General features: G+C 47.6%; 1 protein-coding gene across 1 annotated transcript in view; it reads right to left on the bottom strand.

Annotated features, from left to right (window-relative positions):
* The window catches only part of LOC122800226 (dynein axonemal heavy chain 17-like), a 17,083,451-nt gene that overhangs the window by 16,480,599 nt on the left and 583,320 nt on the right, over nt 1–19,532 (bottom strand). The gene's annotated exons all lie outside the window — the stretch shown is intronic.

Genomic DNA, 19,532 nt, shown 5'->3' with positions numbered 1-19,532 from the left:
AATGAAACAGGAAGGCCAGAAAATTCAGAACCTCCGATACTGGAGCAGTGAGAGGATCAATACCTCGTTCTTGAGCCCAGAAGGCAAACCTTTTCCATTTACTGGAATAAAGTTTGATGGTGAAAGGTTTATGGGAAGAAGACAGAATGTGGACCACATCCGGCGAGAGAGCATTATCTCGGACTAAGGATGGAAGTGGAGTAACCATGCTGCCAACTTCAGGGACCTGAGAGACGGATGAAGCCGTCCTGACTGATGAGTCAACAGGTCTGGCACCGGATCCAGAAACCATGGACCTTCTATCGCATGCCTCTGTAGGAAAGGGAACCAAACTTGACAAGGCCAGTGCAGGGCAATCAGAATCATCTCGCTCTCCATGTAAATGGCCTTCTGTATCACCCTCGGTAGGAGGGGGAACGGAGCGGGCGAGAAGACCGAGGGCCAACTGTGGGTCAGAGCGTCCCTGGGAATCTGTCCCTGGGAAGGGAACAGTGTGAAGAACTCTGTGCATTTCGCATTGTGGGGGCTGGCAAACAGATCGCAGCAAGGAAGACCCCATCTGTCGAAGATTTTCGCAGCTATACTCTGATTGAGGGACCACTCGTGGGGCAAGAGAATGGTCCTGCTTAATCTGTCCGCAATCACATTGGACTTCCCGGTATGTGCATTGCCATTAGAAAGCGGTTGGTAGTTACGCCCAGTGCCAAAGTCTCATGGCTTCTCTGCATAGTGGGTAAGACCTGGTACCCCTTGCTTGTTTATGTACCATACTACCGACATGTTGTCGGATAGGATCGCGAATTGGGCCCTGGGAGAGCGTGATGGAGAGCTTGGAGTACCAATAGTACCGCTCTCATCTCCAGGACATTGATATGCAAATGTGTTTCCTGGATCTGCCATGTGCCTTGGACCGACCTGTCCAGGTAATGACCCCCCCACCCTACCTGGGAGGCGTCCGTGGTCACAGTGGCAACGGGACGTTGAGGAATAAATGATCGCCCTTGGTCGAGATTTGACTGTAGAAGCCACCAACGCAGATCTCGACGGCAACTTTCCGTTATTATGATTAAGTGGTTCAAGGGCAGTTCCTGATAAGACCATTGAACCGACAGTAGCCATTGTAGAATTCGCATGTGAAGTCTGGCCAAGGGAACTAGAAGTATAGTCGACGCCATCGAGCCCAACAGTTGTAGAATCCGATGGGCGGGCTCTTTGTAAGTGAAGGCAGCATTTGATTTCGTCTTGTAAGAGCTGAATTCTTGCTGCCGGCAAAAGGCGCCAGATTCTTTTTGTGTCTAAGTCTCGCCTATGAAAGTAATACGCTGAGAAGGCTGTAGTACAGATTTTTGCAAATTGAATGTGATCCCCAAAAAACGGCCCAAGGTGAATGTGGCTCTGAGCGCTTGAAGAAGTAGATGCTCGGAGGTGGCTGTAAGGAGCCAGTCGTCTAGATAAGGAAACACCTGGAATCCCAGACTTCTCAGGTGAGCAGTTACCACTGCCAGACACTTGGTGAACACCCTGGGGGCTGTGGTGAGACCAAAGGGCAGTGCTCGAATTGAAATGACTGGCTCCGGCGGAAGCGTAAATGTCTCCTGGACTCTTGAGCTATGGGAATATGATAGTAAGCATCCTGGAGATCTACTGAGCACATCCATGCATCTTTTTCCAGCAAAGGAAGAATAGATTGAAGCGTGACCATTCGGAATTTGGACTTCTTGTGAAAACGATTCAATGCACTGAGGTCCAAAATGGGCCTGAAGTCCCCTGTCTTTTTTGGCACCAAAAATAATTTTGAGTAAGTTCCTGATCCGATCTGGTCGGTGGGGACAGGCTGGATGGCTCTTTTTTCTAGCAGCTTTGAAATTTCTAATGCTGCCTGATCCCGCTGACTGGGTGGCACGTCCGGGATTTCCCTTAAAGAAAGGGGGGGTTTGCTGAAAGGGATGACATATCCTCCGGTGATAATGCGAAGCACCCACTGATCGCTTGTAATGGATTCCCAAGCTTGTGGATGCGCCAGCGACCCCGACTGGCTCGGAGTTGCACAGTCGGGCAACCACTCAGGAACGCTGGTTGTATGAAGAACCACGAAAGGAATCGCGGTCTCCAGAGTTACGGGGGCCTCTGCCACCTCTGGGGCGGCGTCTTCCAAAATCCCCCCCCCCGCCTCTGGAGGGGGAATCACTGGGTGGAGTAGAGAAAGACTTTTGGGATTTTTTGAACCACATTTTCCCTCCTCTCCCAGCCTTGGGATAAGGCCTGGAAGGAGCGGAATAAAGGGCCCCAACGGCAGTCAAAGTCTTGCCCTCCTGCTCGCACCGAGTTAGCGTGTCCTTCACCTTGGGTCCAAACAAAGATGACCCATCAAAGGGGCGTGAAGGAAGACTTGAAGGCCTCCGTGCGAACACAAGCGTAACCAGGCTTGTCTCCTAAGGGCAACGCCTGTTCCTGCTCTACTCGCCTCGGCCGCATACGAGATGAGCCTCATGGACGAGTTAATAAAAGAAGAAAGAGTAATCATCTGTGCGCCAACAGTCGAGGCCAGCGCTTCAGGTAGATTACCAACAAGGGAGTCATTTAGCTCTTTGAGAAGATCCCTTTGGAGCCTCGTAAAATGACATAAATAATTCAGCGACCGTAAGGTAAAGGCCGCTGAGGACAGGGTACGCTTCCCATACCTATCCATACTCCTAGAATCCTTATTAGGAGGAAGAATAGACGTCGAAGCCTCTGCCACGTCCTGCTGTGTGGCAGAAGCCACCACCAACGCATCTACCGGTACTCCCTTAGTGAGAAATTCTTTCTGGGGGGGAGCTGACAAGAATTTGTTAGGCCTCGCAGGCACCGGTTCCACGGAATCAGGGTGTTCCCACACCCTTCGAGAAACCACATCAAGGAGTTCATCAAAGGGCGGAGACACCCAGGAGGCGGAGGGCTGGGCTCCAAAGGCCTTGAGGAAGACTGACTCCTCAGTTGAAGGGTTTTTGGCTTGCCAGTCACCTCTCTGTCTCAGAATCTCCAAGATATCTGAGAAGGAGATATCATCCGAAGATGATTTGGGGGACCCTTCAGCGTCATCGAGGTCAGTATCCGATGTGATAGACTCATCTTGGGAGTCTACGTGCTTCCTCTTGCACAATTTCTTCCGTGGAGGTTCGTCCGGCGGTTTCGGACGGACCACCGGAAGAAGGAACCCCGATTGGGGTATCCTCAGGCCCTGGAGCCCCGCTGCCGGGGGGCTGCAACGCAACAGAGGCACCAGTCTCCAAATCTAGGGACGGTGAGGTAGAGTCTAGTTGAACCGGCAAGGGCATGGCCAGCGCGCTCCTCATGGCCTCAAAGGCCGGACCTCCAGAATCCAAGGAAGTCACTGGTCTAGAGGCCACGATGGCACTGGGAATTCCAGCAGCCGATGCTCGAGGGGAAGACTAGGCACCAGCACCTAATCCCAAAGTATTCCCCTCGGCCCGGCTGTAGAGGTCGCAGTGCCAAACCCTGAACCGGAGGACAGGGTAGGAAGCATGGTCGGAGCCGAAGGCCTGATAGGGGTCTCTGCTCGACCGTATGGCTCCACATTGCTCCACCACCACTGGCTCCAACAACTCAGAAGAGGTTGGAGGAAGAATCAAGTGTAGGAGGGGATCGGCTCGAAGCAAACTGTGCTGGAGCCGAGACCATTTTAGCAAATACTGGAGATTGGAAGAGCCTCTGTAAAACCCTATCCAGGTCGAATCCGATAGTCTCGAGGATTTAGAGGAGGTAGACACTCGAGAAGACTTTCCTCTCGGCTCCGAGGGAGAAGGGGACCGGCTCAAACGGCTCCAATACTGTCGGCGCCGACTCCACCAACTCATGGATCACTATCGGCGCCGAATCCTTTTCTTCGAGCCGAGGGGAAGAGTCTGAGCTGCACACTTCCACCGGCTCCAAGCCATTGGAGCCGATGGAGGTGATTCACCTCGATACTCCAACTTGCGGCTCAAGACAATGGAACCAGTAGGAGGTATCGAGGCAGACTCTTCACTCGGCCCCAAAGTCAGTGGAGCCGAGGAAGAAGAGGTCAACTTTTCTTTTAGAAGTCGGCTCCGACGGACTTGTCGGAGCCGACGATCTTTTCTTTGGAAGCAACAGGAGGATTCAAAGCTTCCTCAAAGGAGGGTTTAATAAGCCCTTTTAAAATGAGCTTGTTCTTACGCTCTTGAAGAACTCTAGCAGAAAAGGCATGACATACGCTACAAGTCTCTTGTAAATGTTTCGCCCCAAACAATAAACACAAATAGAATGGCTGTCTGTTATGGACATTTTATAACTGCACCGAGTGCATTTTTTAAACCCTGACTTCTGTTCTTTAGACATAATACAGGTAGCTAAAGAAATAGAGTTCACCACAAAATAAGCACTATAAGAAAATAGCCAACTGAAAAGCTGAGACACAGTAGAATTTACCTCACAAACAACTGACAAAATACCAAGGCCAAAGCCCTCTAATTTAAACGGGCTTGGCCCGTAGGTACAAAAAAACACAAAGGAATTAAATTAATAGTAGAAAAAAGCCTTTTAACTAAAACTACACTAGGATAGGGCAAGGGCCCTCTAACTTAAACGGGCCTTGCCCGACAACAAAAAGAACAAGTACCAGACAACATTTAGCACTCAAACTTTCAAAAATAGGATAAAGAAGCTGTTAAAACAGCTGTTTGGTTAATATCTGACAAGAAACCCCAAGGTCAAAGACCAATAAAGGTAAAGATAAATCACTTAGCTCCAGCCAAGTCGAGACCACGTCCAGCTAGTAAAGCGGCAAACGAGATCTGGGGAAGCAGGTGTAGTGCATCCTGGGATAGGGTATAGCCCAGCCAATGAGAGACTTCGTGCTAGTATATAAGTTGCCGAGTCGGAGCCGATGGATCGGCTCCGAACCCATCTGTCATGAATGTAGGCGAGATAGGATCCCATTACATCAGTATGTTTCGATGGTAACAAGGCAGATTTTTCTGAGTTTATTGTAATGCCCAGCTGGTTGCAGAGTGACAGAGTGGTGTCCCTGGCTTGAATGAGTTGATGCCTGGTGGTGGCGGTGAGGAGCCAATCATCTAGGTGGAGAAACACCTAAAATCCTAAACTTCTCAGGTGAGCAGTGACCACTGCCATGCATTTGGTGAACACTCTGGGGGCTGTAGTGAGACCAAAGGGCGGGGCTCAAAACTGATAATGACTGGCTTCCAGCCGGAAGTGCAGATGATCCCTGGATGGTCTAGCCATTTTTATGTGGTAGTACACATCCTGGAAATCTATCGAGCACATCCAATTGTCTTTCCCTAAAAAGGGAAGTATCGACTGAAGCGTAACCATCCGAAACTTCTCTTTCTTGACTGATTTGTTTAGCTTGCTTTGGTCCAATATAGGTCTCCAGTCCCGTCTTTTTTGGAACTAAAAAGAATTTTGAGTAAGTTCCGGATCCTGTCTGGTCTGCTGGGACTGGTTGGATGACTCTTTTTCTTAGCTCTAAATATTCTAAACTGTGACTAAAGGTCACTAACTAAGCACTCTCTAAATATATTAATGAAGAAAGCTGTGACAGAAAGTAAGAAGTTATGTACCTACCATAACGTTCCATGTTAGTTGTCTTCTCTCACCTTCTTTCTTGCTTGATGGGTTCGGAGCCGATCCCTCGGCTCCGACTGCTGCTAAGCTCGAGAGTCACTTTTACCAGCTCGAGGCAGCCCCATATCCCATGATGCAAGGCGGTAAGTACCCAGATCTCGTTTGATGACAAAGGGCAATAGCACCAAGCATAAAACACTTCCAAAAGGAAGAAAGAAAACTTACAGGATGGAAGAAGGACCAGGTCTGAATGGTCTTCAGCACAATAATTTCTTATAACAAGGTCTGTCCAGGCCTGGGGAAGGAGGGAGGGTCAGAAAGAAGGCAGAGAAGACAACTAACATGGAACGTTATGTTAGTTACATAATTTCTTAATGTTAATTTGTCAATCTCGCCTTCATTCTTGCTTGATGGGACAGCGTCCTAGCACCTCTATCCTGGGTGGCTCAATGGAACAGACTCTTGAGGACTGTAGAGCCAAAACTGGCTCTGTCCCTGGAGGCCAAGTCCAATTTGTAATGGGAAACAAAAGTGTGAGGAGTGGCCCAAGTGGCCGCTGCACAAATAGTGTCTAAAGGAAGTCCAGCTTGAAAGGCTGTAGAAGTAGCTAAGCTCCTAGTTGAATGTGCTTTAGGTTTTGAGCACAGCTGTTTTCCCCTGAGCAGATAAATTTCAGAGATGACCGAAGAAAGCCATCTGGACAAGGTCACTATAGAAACAGGAAGGCCTTTCTTATTATCCGCATAGGAAACAAAAAGTTGATCAGATTTTCTAAATTTTTTTGTTCTGTCCAAATAATATCTGAGTTGACGGTGGACATCAAGATAATGTAGTTTTTGTTCGGCTCTGTCTGAATAGTTTGGGAAAAATACAGGGAGATCAATGGATTGATTCAAATTGGTCTTTGAAGCGACCTTAGGCAAAAAGGTCGGATTAGTTCTCAAAGATACTCTGTCTTTGTGAAAACCAAATAGGGGGGTCGAACCGATAGAGCATGAAGTTCAGACACCCTCCTGGCCGATGTAATAGCCACTAGGAATAAAGTTTTCCAAGAAAGAAATTTCAGGGAACAAGAAACAGCTGGCTCGAAGGGGGGAAGAATCAAGGATGTCAGCACTAAATTTAGATCCCACTGAGGAGGAGGATTCCTGATTGGAGGCTTTAGTAGGAAAATTCCTTTCAAGAAGGCCCTGCAGAGCCTATGGGACATAATATTATGATCTGCGACCCCGACATGAAAATTGGAGATAGCATCCAATTGAACTCTGACTGTGGAAGAAGAGGAGCCTGCATGAAAAATCTCTGCTAAAAAGTCCAGGACTGCCTGAACAGGGGCAGTGAAAGGATCAATATTCTTGGCCTTAGCCCAATAAGAGAAACGTTTCCATTTGCTTGTATAAGTCCTCCTGGTAGAGGATTTTAAAGAAGCTACTATGATGTCTCTAACTGGGTTAGAGATCAAAGGAAGCCTGGCTAAGGAAGGAAGTGGAGCAACCATGCTGTGAGGTTGAGAGAAGGGATAGACCGGTGCAGCTGACCGGATTGGTGAACCAGAAGATCTGGCACTGGGTCCAGATGCCACGGCTGCACCAAAAGGTGACGATGGAGGAACGGAACCAAACTTGTCGAGGCCAGTAAGGGGCAATGAGAATCAATTTGGCTCTCAAAGCGGTAGCTTTCTGGATAACTTGAGGGATCAGAGGAAATGGAGGAAGGCATAAAGAAGTCCCTGGGGCCAATCCTGGGTCAGAGCGTCTCTGGGGATGGCCTGGTAGAGGAAGAGACAGAAGAAGTCTGGGCATTTGCTGTTTTGGGGAGTAGCAAAAGATCGCAACATGGACGACCCCATTCCAGAAATATCTCTTCCGCTATAGATTGCTTGAGAGACCACTCGTGAGGCATGAGAATAGCTCTGCTCAATCTGTCCGCTACAATGTTGGTTTTCCCAGGGATATGCGTTGCTACCAGAAACCGATGACAGGAGATCGCCCATTGCCATAGTCTGAGCGCTTCTCGACACAAGGGGTAGGACTTGGTTCCGCCCTGTTTGTTGATATACCAAACTACAGACATGTTGTCTGTGTGGACTGCAATTGTCCCTACGGGAAGAAAGTCGTTGAGGGCTTGCAACGTTAAAAGCACTGCTCTCATCTCCAGGACATTTATGTGCAGATGGTACTCGAACGGCTGCCACGTCCCATGAACCATCCTGCCCTAATAATGACCCCCCCCACCCGATCAGGGAGGCATCCGTGGAGACAGTGGCTATCGGGGATGGGGGTACAAAGTGTCTGCCTTGGTGAACTTGAGGAGATGTGATCCACCAAGCAAGATGATCTTTGCAAGTCTGTGTCACCAGAATCTGGTGACGCATTGGAAGTTGTTGGTACGACCACTGTGTGAACAGCATCCACTGAAGAAGGCGCATGTAGAAGCGAGCCAGGGGAAGAAGAGTAATGGCCGCAGCCATGAGGCCTAATACCTTTAGAACCATTCTGGCCTGTACTTTCTTGTTGGCTAGAATGATCCTGACATGACTCTGAATGTCTGAAACTCTTTGATCTGTAAGGGTAGCTGACATCCGAACAGTGTTTAAGTTTGCCTATGAAAGTAATAGACTGGCAGGGCGATAAGGATGACTTTTGAAGTTGATCGAGATGCCCAAATGAGAACAAAGATTTATTGTGTAATCCCTGGCTTGAATAAGCTGATGCCTGGTGGTGGCTGACAGGAGCCAGTCGTCGAGATACGGAAACACCTGGAATCCTTGACGTCTCAGGTGAGCCGTGACCACTGCCATGCATTTGGTGAACACTCTGGAGCTGTAGTGTGACCAAAGAGCAGGACTCTGAACTGGAAATAACTGAACCCCAGCCGAAAGCGGAGAAATCTCCTGAGCGTCTGTGAATTTTGATGTGATAGTACGCATCCTGAAGATCTATTGAGCACATCCAGTTGTCCTTCTGTAAGAAGGGCAGAATTGACTGAAGAGTGACCATTCGGAATCTTGTCTTCCTCACAGACTTGTTGAGTCTGCTGAGATCCAATATTGGTCTCCAGTCTCCCGTCTTTTTGGGGACCAAAAGAACCTTGAGTAGATTCCGGCTCTGAATGGTCTGTTGTAACTGGCTGAATGGCTCTTTTTTGCAGCAGTTTTGAGACTTATAACTCTGCAATTTCCTTAGACCGGGTGGTACATCTGGAAGGGAATTTGAGGGGAAAGGACTTTCCTCGAAAGGAATTATGTAACCCTTGGATATGATCGACTGTACCCATCTGTCTTGAGTGAGGGAATGCCAGGCTTCTGGGTACAGTGATAATCTTCCCGACTGCCTCCAAGGAGGGACAGCCGGGCAACATCTCAGGGATGCTGAAAGGGCTTGTCAGAGAGAGGCTCTCTGTTTCCCTGGTTTTGGACCCCTCTGCCTCTAGAGCGTCTGTTGTTGTTACCCCTCTGCCTCTAGGGGTAAACTGACCACGTGAATCCGGCGTGACTCCTTGGGATTTGCGGAACCACATTTTGCCACCTTTCTGTCCTTTGGGGTAAGGTCTAGAAGGGGTGGAAAAACGGACTCCTATGGCAGAAAGAGTCTTGCCGTCCTGCTCACACCTGGTCAAAGTTTCCTTCACTTGAGGGCCAAACAAAGCTGACCCATCAAAGGGAGAATTTGTGAAGGACGCCTTAAAGGGATCTGCAAGTCACATAGCCGCATCCAGGCTTGGCGTCTAAGAGCCACACCTGTACCTGCGGCCCTACTGCTCCATCAGCAGCATATGATATTAGCCGCATGGAGGAGTTTGCAATGGAATTAAGGGTTCCTAGCTGCGAAGCAATTTTTCCTGAGCTCCTGCAGCTGTAGGATCCTGAACAACATCACCTAGCTCCTTAAGGATATCCCTTTGGAGTCTGGTGAAGTGACATAGGTAATTCAGCGAGCATAGCAAAGGTCGCTGAGGAAAACATCCGCTTACTGCCTATCCATGGTCCTAGAGTCCTTATTAGGAGGATGGACGGCACGGAAGGATCTGCAAGTTCCTTCTTGGTGGCAGCAGCCACCACCATGGCATCAGCGGGGACACCCGTAGTGAGGAATTGCTTGTCACACGGGGCAGTGATAAATTTTGAAGGCCTCCTAGGGACTGGCTCTACAGAGTCAGGAGCAGCCCACGCCTTCGGGCAATAACCTGCATAAGGGGTCGAAGGCGGCGACACCCAGGAGCTGAAGGGCCGGCATCCAAATGCCTCTAGATATACTTACTCATCCTCAGAGGGATTATTGGTGGGCCAGTTTCCCTCTGTCTAAGGAGTTCTAGGATGTCTGAGAAGGAGACATCCTCAGAGGGGATCTTGGGGATCCCTCTGACTCATCAAAGTCAGTATCTGAAGTGATAGACTCGGGGGAGTCTACATGTTTCCTCTTACAAGTCCTCTTCCTAGGAGGATCTCCCGAAACATCAGGAGAATCCTCGGAAGAGGGGGAAATTCCCAATGGGGAAACCTGAGGCGGAGGATCTCTGGGTCCTGTAGCAAGAGAAGTGGCAGAGATGTCAACAGGCACTATAGAGGGAGGAGCTAAGGGAACAGACTGCTGGCTGATACCAGTGGACAGCACACTCTTCATCACCTCGAATGCTCCCCTCCCAGGCAGGTCCGAGAGAACCCGTTCAGAAGAGCTAGGAACCCAGGGACCACCGAAAGGGAAGTCTCCGAGGCAGATGTCGGAGCCGAGCTCACCAAGGCCGAGGCTCCAAGGGGAAGAGCGGGCTCGGACAAGGGTCCGATGCCACTCACCCCCTCGGAGGAGACCATGGAAGCCCGGCCACCGAATCCCTCTAAGGAAGGTCTCGAAGAGGAGATAAGAGTAGAGGCTGAAGGAACAGAAGGGGGTATCCGTCCCTCAGCCGTAGCAGTAACCATTCCCGAAGACTCCAACTCCAAGCTCTGGGGTAGAGTTGAAGGAGGAACTGCAACGGGGTGTGGACCAATAGTCGTCTGTTGAGACGGACTATGTAACATTTGGGCCAGTGCCTGTGACTTAAGTAATCTACTGACCACTCTCTCTAAGTCATGGTCAGAAAGCCTGGATGACCTTGAAGATCGGCTCCGATGGCTCCGTTCCGAGAGGAGAGGTGAAGCCGGAGCCGAAAGTATCGGCTCCAAGGAAGGAGACCTAGACCTCTTCCTCGAAGGAGCCATCGGAACCGATGAAACTACTGAACCTGTCGGAGCCGACAACTTATCGGAGCCGACAGGTAACCTCGATGCATCGGCTCCAGCCGGAGCCGATACAGCCACAAAAGTAACGGTGTCAGAGCTGATCGGAGCCGACACCGATGCCTGAGCCACATGGTGGTCGGAACCGATCGGAGCCAACACCGAAGTGGTCGATGCAGATTCGGCACCGATAGCCATCGGTGCCGAAGGTTTAGTTAACCCAGAATCGGCTCCAGCCGGAGCCGATCTCGACTCAGAACGAGTCGGAGCCGAGGCCGCAGGCTTTGACACAGAAGCCTGGGCCTTGGAAGACTTGGTAGTCTTGGATGGAGCCGACTTAGCCGGAGAGCCCTCCGGCTTAAGAAGGCCCCTCAGTATCAACTTATTTCTTCTTTCCTGCAGGACTCTCTGGCTGAAAGAATGACAAATAGCACAGGAGTCCTGCAGGTGAAGAGGCCCCAGGCAGTACAGGCAAGAAGTGTGACCGTCTGTCAGAGACATTTTCTGACAGCACGAGTCACACTTCTTAAAGCCTGAGACCCTTTCTTTTGACATGGTGCAAACAGACACACACACACCAGTCAAAGAATTAAATTAAATATACCCAAAGGTATAACTAAAAAACACACACACACACCCTAACAGGGGGGGGGATGGGATGGGAGAAAGTCTGACTAAAAAAATAAGAAGAGACAGACAAATTTCTGTCAGAAAAGGTTTAAAACTAAATAAAAACTAACAATAAAGGGTTTTTAAGTTAAAAGGGGCTAAAATAGCGAATTAGTAAATCACTTACCAGGAGCTGGTAAAAGGAGGACCTCATAAGCGGCAAACGAGATCTGGGTACTTACCGCCTTGCATCATGGGATATGGGGCTGCCTCGAGCTGGTAAAAGTGACTCTCGAGCTTAGCAAGTGCCGAGTCGGAGCCGAGGGATCGGCTCCGAACCCATCAAGCAAGAATGAAGGCGAGATTGACAACTTAACATTCACTGATTAAACACACTCTAATAACTCTAAACTAGGCCCTAGGAAAAACAAGGCCAACTAGTAATTTAAGAAAAGGCACACCAAGGGAAAGGGAATTACACAATAAACCTGTAAGACCTTATAAAAGTATCTAAAACTACTAGTTATCACTATAATGAAGAAATATTTGAAAAATAAGGTTTTACTGGCCCAAGCTAGCGAGAACCTCCGATAGAACAACTTCACATCTAGTATCTCGGTCCTCGAAAAACTGTAGAGGCGGTAGGATGGTGAGACGTAAGAATGAAGGCGAGATGAACAACTCACATGGAACGTTATGGTTAGTATGTAACTTCTTTATGTGAAGTTGTTCCATCTCGCCGTTCATTCTTACAGATGGGTAGCGTCCCAAGAACCATCTTTCTCGGGTGGCTCACGGGAGTATGTTTTTCAGGACAGTAGAACCAAAGGAGGCCCTGTCCCAGGAGACCTTGTCAACTTTGTAATGAGTGAAAAAGGTATGAGGTTTTCACCAAGTGTCTGCTGTACAAATGTTGTTTATAGGAAGCCTAGAAGAAAAAGCAGAAGATGTGAATACTGCTCTGGTAGAATGAGCCTTAATTTTATGCTGTAAGGGTAAGTTGGCAGCTGAACAAGTGCAGGTAACACAATCAAATAGCCATCTAGATAGTGTTGTTTTTGCCACTGGCATTTCTTTCCTAGAATCTGAAAAGAAAACGAAAAGCTGTTCCAATTTTCTGAAGTCTTTTGTTCTATCCAGGTAAAATCTAAGTTGTCGATGAACATCAGGTTTGTGCAACATATATTCTAAGTTGTTGGTGTGTTTGGGGAAGAACACAGGTAACTCTATGATCTGGTTCAGGTTAGCTTCAGTACAAACTTTAGGTAAAAATGAAGGATTTGTTCACAGGGACACTCTGTCAACATGAAAATCAAATAAGGAGGCTTTATGGACAAAGCCTGTGGCTCAGAAACTCTACGGGCAGAAGTGATGGCTACTAAAAAGATAGACTTCCATGACAAATATTTCAAATTACATGAGCAGGCCGGTTCAAAAGGTGAGAGAATAATCCGTGAAAGCATACAATTTAGGTTCCATGGGGTATAAGGAGATTGCACAAGTGGTCTGAGATGAAAGGTCCCTTTGAGAAAGGCTTTGGATAGTTTATGTGACATTATGTTCAATCCTTCAAAGCCAAGGTGAAAATTAGAGATGGCGGCAACTGTTGCTGCTGCAGCTCCTTTATTGAAAAGCATAGTCAAAAACTCTAACAAACAACTGACAAAAAACCAAGGCCAAAGCCCTCTAATTTAAACGGGCTTGGCCCGTAGGTACAAAAAACACAAAGGAATTAAGTTAATAGTAGAAAAAAACCTTTTAACTAAAAATACACTAGGATAGGGCAAGGGCCCTCTAACTAAAACGGGCCTTGCCCGACAACAAAAGTACCAGACAACACTTAGCACTCAAACTTTCAAAAATAGGATAAAGAAGCTGTTAAAACAGCTGTTTGGTTAATATCTGACAAGAAACCCCAAGGTCAAAGACCAATAAAGGTAAGATAAATCACTTAGCTCCAGCCAAGTCGAGACCACGTCCAGCTAGTAAAGCGGCAAACGAGATCTGGGGAAGCAGGTGTAGTGCATCCTGGGATAGGGTATAGCCCAGCCAATGAGAGACTTCGTGCTAGTATATAAGTTGCCGAGTCGGAGCCGATCTCGGCTCCGAACCCATCTGTCATGAATGTAGGTGAGATAGGATCCCATTACATCTCTAATATGGAAGAAATGGGGGCTTGGTAGGGATCAATGTTATTTTGAGAAGCCCATATAGAAAATCTTCTTCATCTGCTAATGTATAGCTTCCTAGTAGACGACCTATGAGAAGATATCAGTATATGCTGCATTTAGTTTGAGAGGTTATGGAATCTGGCTATGCTGGGAATTGGAGGAGTCAAGCTGTCAATTTCAGGGACTGAAGAGAGGGATGAAGAGCTCCCGACGAATGCGTCAGAAGGTCTGGAACTGGGTCCAGGATCCAAGGCTCTTCCAGCAGATGAGGTCGAAGGAAGGGGAACCAAATCTGACGAGGCCAATGAGGGACTATTAGAATGATTGTCCTTCCCAGGGCTTTTGCTTTCTGCAATACTTGGGTATCAATGGAATTGGTGGGAATGCATAGAGGAGACCCGGAGGCCAATCGTGTACGAGTGAGTCCCTTGGGGTTTCTCCCGGAGGGGGAATCAGGGCAAAGTAGCTTCTGCATTTTGTGTTCATGTGGTTGGCAAAAAGGTTGCAGCAAGGCTGGCCCCACCTGTGGAATATCCTGCCCGCTATTTCTTTCTTGAGGGACCACTCGTGAGGCAACAAAATTGCCCTGCTCAGTTTGTCTGCTATCACATTGGATTTCCCTGGGATGTGCGTTGCTATCAGAAAGCGCTGGGTGAATGTAGTCCATTGCCAAACTCTTAGGGCCTCGCGACAAAGGGGATAGGACCTGGTTCCTCCTTGTTTGTTCAAGTACCAGACCACTGACGTGTTGTCTGTCAGAATCGCAATAGTCCCCACATGGAGAGAGTCCTGGAAGTACTGCAATGCCAAAAGTACAGCCCTCATCTCCAAGACATTGATATGCAGATGTGTCTCCTGTTTGGTCCATGTGCCTTGGGCTGATCTTCCCTGAAACCCCACCCCACCCCCACCCTATCAGGAAAGCGTCCGTGGTCACTGTGGCCACTGGTGAGGGTAGGACAAAAGGACGACCCATCATCATATGAAGTGAGGTCAACCACCACTGAAGATCTTTTTTGCATGTGTTTGTGATAATTATGAGGTGAGACATTGGGAGCTCTTGGTAAGACCATTGAGTGAATAACAGCCATTGTAGAACCCGTATGTGCATGCGACCCAACAGTATCGCTAATACTGCAGCTGCCATCATGCCGAACAACTTTAGCACTTCTGATGCTGGAGACTTATCTTTGGATATGATGTTGTGGACCTGTGACGAAGAAGTAAAACTCTTTCTGCTGGAAGTTTTAGAGTGGTGGTGGTGGTGTCCAATTCTGCTACGATAAAAACGATATGTTGCAATGGCAACAAGGCAGATTTTTTCTGAGTTTATTGTATTGCCCAGATGACTGCAGAGAGTAAGAGTGGTGTCCCTGGCTTGTATTAGCTAATGCCTGGTGGTGACGGTGAGGAGCCATTTGTCTAAGTACGGAAACACCTGGAATCCTAAACGCCTCAGGTGAGCCGTAACCACTGCCATACATTTGGTGAACACTCTGGGGGCTGTAGTGAGACCAAAGGGCAGGGCTCGAAACTGGTAATGATTGTCTCTCAGCCGGAAGCACAGATGATCCCTGGATGGTCTGGCCATTTTTATATGGTAGTATGCATCCTGTAGATCTATTGAGCACATCCAATTGTCTTTCCCTAAAAATGGAAGTATCGACTGAAGCGTGACCACCCGGAACTTCTCTTTCTTGACAGATCTGTTTAGTCTGCTGAGATCCAAAATAGGTCTCCAGTCCCATCTTTTTTGGAACTAAAAAGAATCTTGAGTAAGTTCCAGATCCTGTCTGATCTGCTGGAACTGGTTGGATGACTCTTTTTCTTGGCAATGTTTGGACCTCTACTGTTGCTTGTTCCCTGTAACAGGGTGGAATATCCGGGATTTTTCTTGTCAATGGAGGGGGAGTGGCAAAAGGAATGAAATATCCTCTGGAAACCATACTTTGTACCCAGTTGTCATTTGTTATTTTGAGCCAGGCGTCTGGATACAAAGATAAGCGAAACTTCCAGAGCAGGACAGTTGGGCCTCTTTCAGGAGCGCTGGTAGGGCTTCCCAAAGAAGTGGTCTCTGTCGCTCTGGTTTTGCGGATCCCATCTGCCGCGAGGGTGACGTCTTCCATTATTACCCCCTCCTCTGCCCCTGGAGGAGGGTTCACCACATGTGCCCAGAAAGGCTCCTTGGGCTTTTCAGAACCACATCTTTCCTCCCCTTTGACTCTTGGGGTAGGGTCTAGTAGAGGTGGAAAAATGGACTCCGACGGCAGGCAGAGTCTTTCCTTCCTGTTCACACCTGGTCAAAGCTTCCTTAACTTTGGGCCCGAAAAGGGACAAGCCCTCAAAAGAGGTGTTGACAAAGGATGACTTAAAGGGCTCCACGAAGGAACACAAGCACATCCAGGAATGTCTCCTGAGAGCAATTCATGTACCCACTGCCCTACTCGTTCCATCAGCTGCATATGAAATGAGACGCATGGACGAGTTCACTACGGAATTGAGGGTAGCAAGCTGGGAGGCGACTTTGTCTGAAGCTCCTGCAGCTACTGTACCCTGAAGAGTATCTCCAAGCTCTTTTAGGAGGTCTCTTTGTAGTCTTGTAAAATGATTGAGATAGTTCAGTGAATGCATGGCAAAAGTCGCTGAACTATATGTACGCTTCCCGTATCTATTCGTAATCCTAGAGTCTCTGTTAGGAGGATGGATAGAGGAAGAAGTTTCTGACATCTCCTTTTTGGTGGCTGCTGCCACCACCATGGCATCAAATGGCACTCCCTTGGTGAGGAAAGACTTTTCCTGGGGGGCAGAAATAAATTTATTAGGCCTCCTAGGGACAGGCTCCATGGTGTAAGGAGACTCCCACACCCTTCATGAGACCAGCTCCATGAGGTCATCGAAGGGCGGAGACACCCAAGAGGTGGAGGGCTGAGACCCGAAAGCCTTCGGGAGAACCAACTCATCTTCAGTAGGGTTGGTGGACTTCCAGCCACCTCTCTGCCTAAGGATTTCTAACATCTCAGCAAATGAGATATCCCAAGAGGGGGACCGTGGGGACCATTCAGATTCATCTAAGTCGGTATCGGATGTGAGAGACTCCTGAGGGGAGTCTAGGTGCTTCCTCTTACAGATTCTCTTCCTGGGAACCTCATCAGGGGGAATTTCTGGTGAGGTCTCGGAAGAGCAGGGGCCACCCAATGGGGCTTCCTGAGGCTCAGGGTCTCTACGCTTAGAAAGGATCTGTGAAGCAGAAGTGGACAAAGGCGCTTTTGCAGAGGAGGTAGTTGGACCTGAAGTTGTAGATGTATAAGGAGATATCACTCTCCTCATGGCTTTGAAGGGACCTCTGCTCCGATGAGATGGGACCGCTGGATCTGAAGAAACCACTGATCCCTTCGTCACCGGCACACTGCACTCCGAACCAGAAGTAGAAGCTGAACTCATTCGAGCCGAGGGCCCGAGAGGTAAAGTCGGAACCAAGAGGTCAGTCCAACTATCCTCACCGGACCCTACAGAAGAGTGTCAGCTCATAGACTCCTCGACAGGTGCCGAGGAAGTCCGAGTAAACGGAACTGATGGCACTGGAACAGGCATCAGTTCTGAAGGCTCAACAATCATCAGGTCCGACTCCTCTGGCTCCAAAGAACCGATATGACTCGGAGGAGGAAAAGAAGTCGATGGCATTACAGTTTTAGGTTCCAAAACCACCTGGGTCGGAGCCAACAAAAATTTAGCAAATGCCGGTGTTTGTAGCAAGTTCTGCACCACACCATCCACATCCAAATCAGACAGGCTGATCATGGACCGAGATGAATGAATGGATGGAAGCACTTACTGCAGAATAGGTGACTTTAGTACTTTGGACACCGGTTCCAGGACTGGGGACCAGCTCCGAAAAGACAGGACGCTCGGTTCTGAGGGCTGTGGAGCTGACATCGAAGGTTTCTTAGATTTCTTAACTTCCGAAGAAGGAAGAAGCCTTAGAAGACTTTGAAGACTTACTAGATGTACCCTGGTCACTCAAAGCTTCCTGAAAAGACGGTTTCAGAAGTCCTCTATCTATGGATTTTCATTTTCGCTCCTGAAGAACTCTCTATGAAGAAAAATGACAAAAGGAGCAGCTTTCCTGTAAGTGCAAGGCTTCAAGACAGCGCATGCAATTAACGTGACTATCTGTCACAGACATCTAATGCCCACATTTTGGACACTTTTTAATTCCTGACTTAGTATGCTTATCCTTATCCTGGTCAGCCATAAACAAATATACAGTATCCAAAAAACAATCTACTGTACTTTAAAGAGACTAGACACACCCAAACAATTATCAGAGTTAACCTAGTAAAGCTAAATTATCGAAATAAGCCCTAAATAACAAATGGGCTGAATAACAAAGTACTATTGATCTAACTACAACTATATAATGTTATAAAGGCACACCAAAGGGAAAGGGAATATTAAAGGCCTATACAAAAAACGAGGCCAAAAAGAGAAGGAATATCTCTACTAACAAGCTATAAAAGCTATAACTATTAAAGACTATTAAATACTAACTCTAAATATTTTAAGAAATATTTTTAGAAATAATTTTGCTAGATAATATCAGAAAAGAATTATACTGGCCGAGCTGTGCAAGGAACCTCTGATCTATTGCAATGGCAAACTAGATCTGTGGTAACTCAAGGTGCATCTTGGGATATGGACTTGGCCTCGAGCTGTCTGAAGACCTTGAGCTTTGTAGTAGACCGACTTGAAGCCGAGGATTGGCTCCGAGCCCATCTATAAGAATGAACGGCGAGATAAAACAACTTCACATATTGTAAAGTAATGTCTTTCGGCTTTTCCTGGTTAGGGGTCGCCACAGCGGAACTCCGGTCCGCTCATTATTGGCAGTGGATTTTTACGGTGCCGAGTTGTCAGCCCGATGCCCAACCTTCAAAGAAGGCATGGCCATTCACGCTCGCACCTACTTGCATGTCTTTTAACATCACCCGACAGTGGGGGAGGACATGCAGACTCCACACAGAAGGTGCTCCAGCCGAGAATTGAACGGGAGAACCTCTTGCTGTGAGGCGACAACTCTAACCACTGCACCACCGTGGCCTGTCACCAACTTCACATATTGTATTTCTGGTAAATTCAATATTCCGTGGAATGTGATTTTCTTGAATCTAAGCAGTCTTGTTATGAATTGCATACACTGAAAGGCATACTGCTTAGGGAATGTAACGTGAGTGTGGTAGCACAAAAATTATGATAGACATTCACATGTATATTACTGAGCATCCCGACATATAGACTTTGATTTACATTTGGAAGGTGTTTCATTCAAAACATGTGAAGACTGGTTCACTATGAGGATCATAGAATGAATCTTGTCAATATTAAGTGCAGTATATTTCTAGTGCTTTTTTAGTAATTTTGGGCAGTGTGGAATGAGTGCTAGATGCCTTTTTGTTATTTTTTTTTAAGTGCTTCAATTATTACACCTTGCAGTTAGTTGTGTAGTGGTGATGTGATTCTCACAATGGAAAAGACAGTGATGTGCACTACTGTATTGTTAGCCAAACGTTTTGGACAAGTATCACTGTTAGAATATTCCTGTAGTGTCTGGCACTGCATCACTTCGAGATGTTGGTTTTGGTATGCATGCACTGTTGTCTTATGTTTATAACTGGGCAGGATCTGTGTGGTTGCACTATGCCAAAGTAGCAACCTTGTAGGAAGTACTGAGAAAGAACAGAGGATATGGAGTGATTTTATTTAGGAATATATCTGACATTAAACAAGTCATCAATTTAAAGGTATTCAAAGTAACCAGAAGAGAGTAATGCCTAAGAGATACATGTTAGAAGGATGCAGTATCCCGTCTGTGGGGAAATCATCAACACATAAATTGGACCTCCAGGACAGCAAGCCCACTACTTATGTAGTGA

Source organism: Protopterus annectens, chromosome 4.part0 (assembly GCF_019279795.1).
Source record: "Protopterus annectens isolate FY-2018-M chromosome 4.part0, PAN1.0, whole genome shotgun sequence".
Classification (NCBI taxonomy): Eukaryota; Metazoa; Chordata; order Ceratodontiformes; family Protopteridae; genus Protopterus; species Protopterus annectens.
The sequence above is the reverse complement of the archived record's forward strand: the minus strand, read 5'-3'. Positions and strand labels throughout refer to the sequence as shown.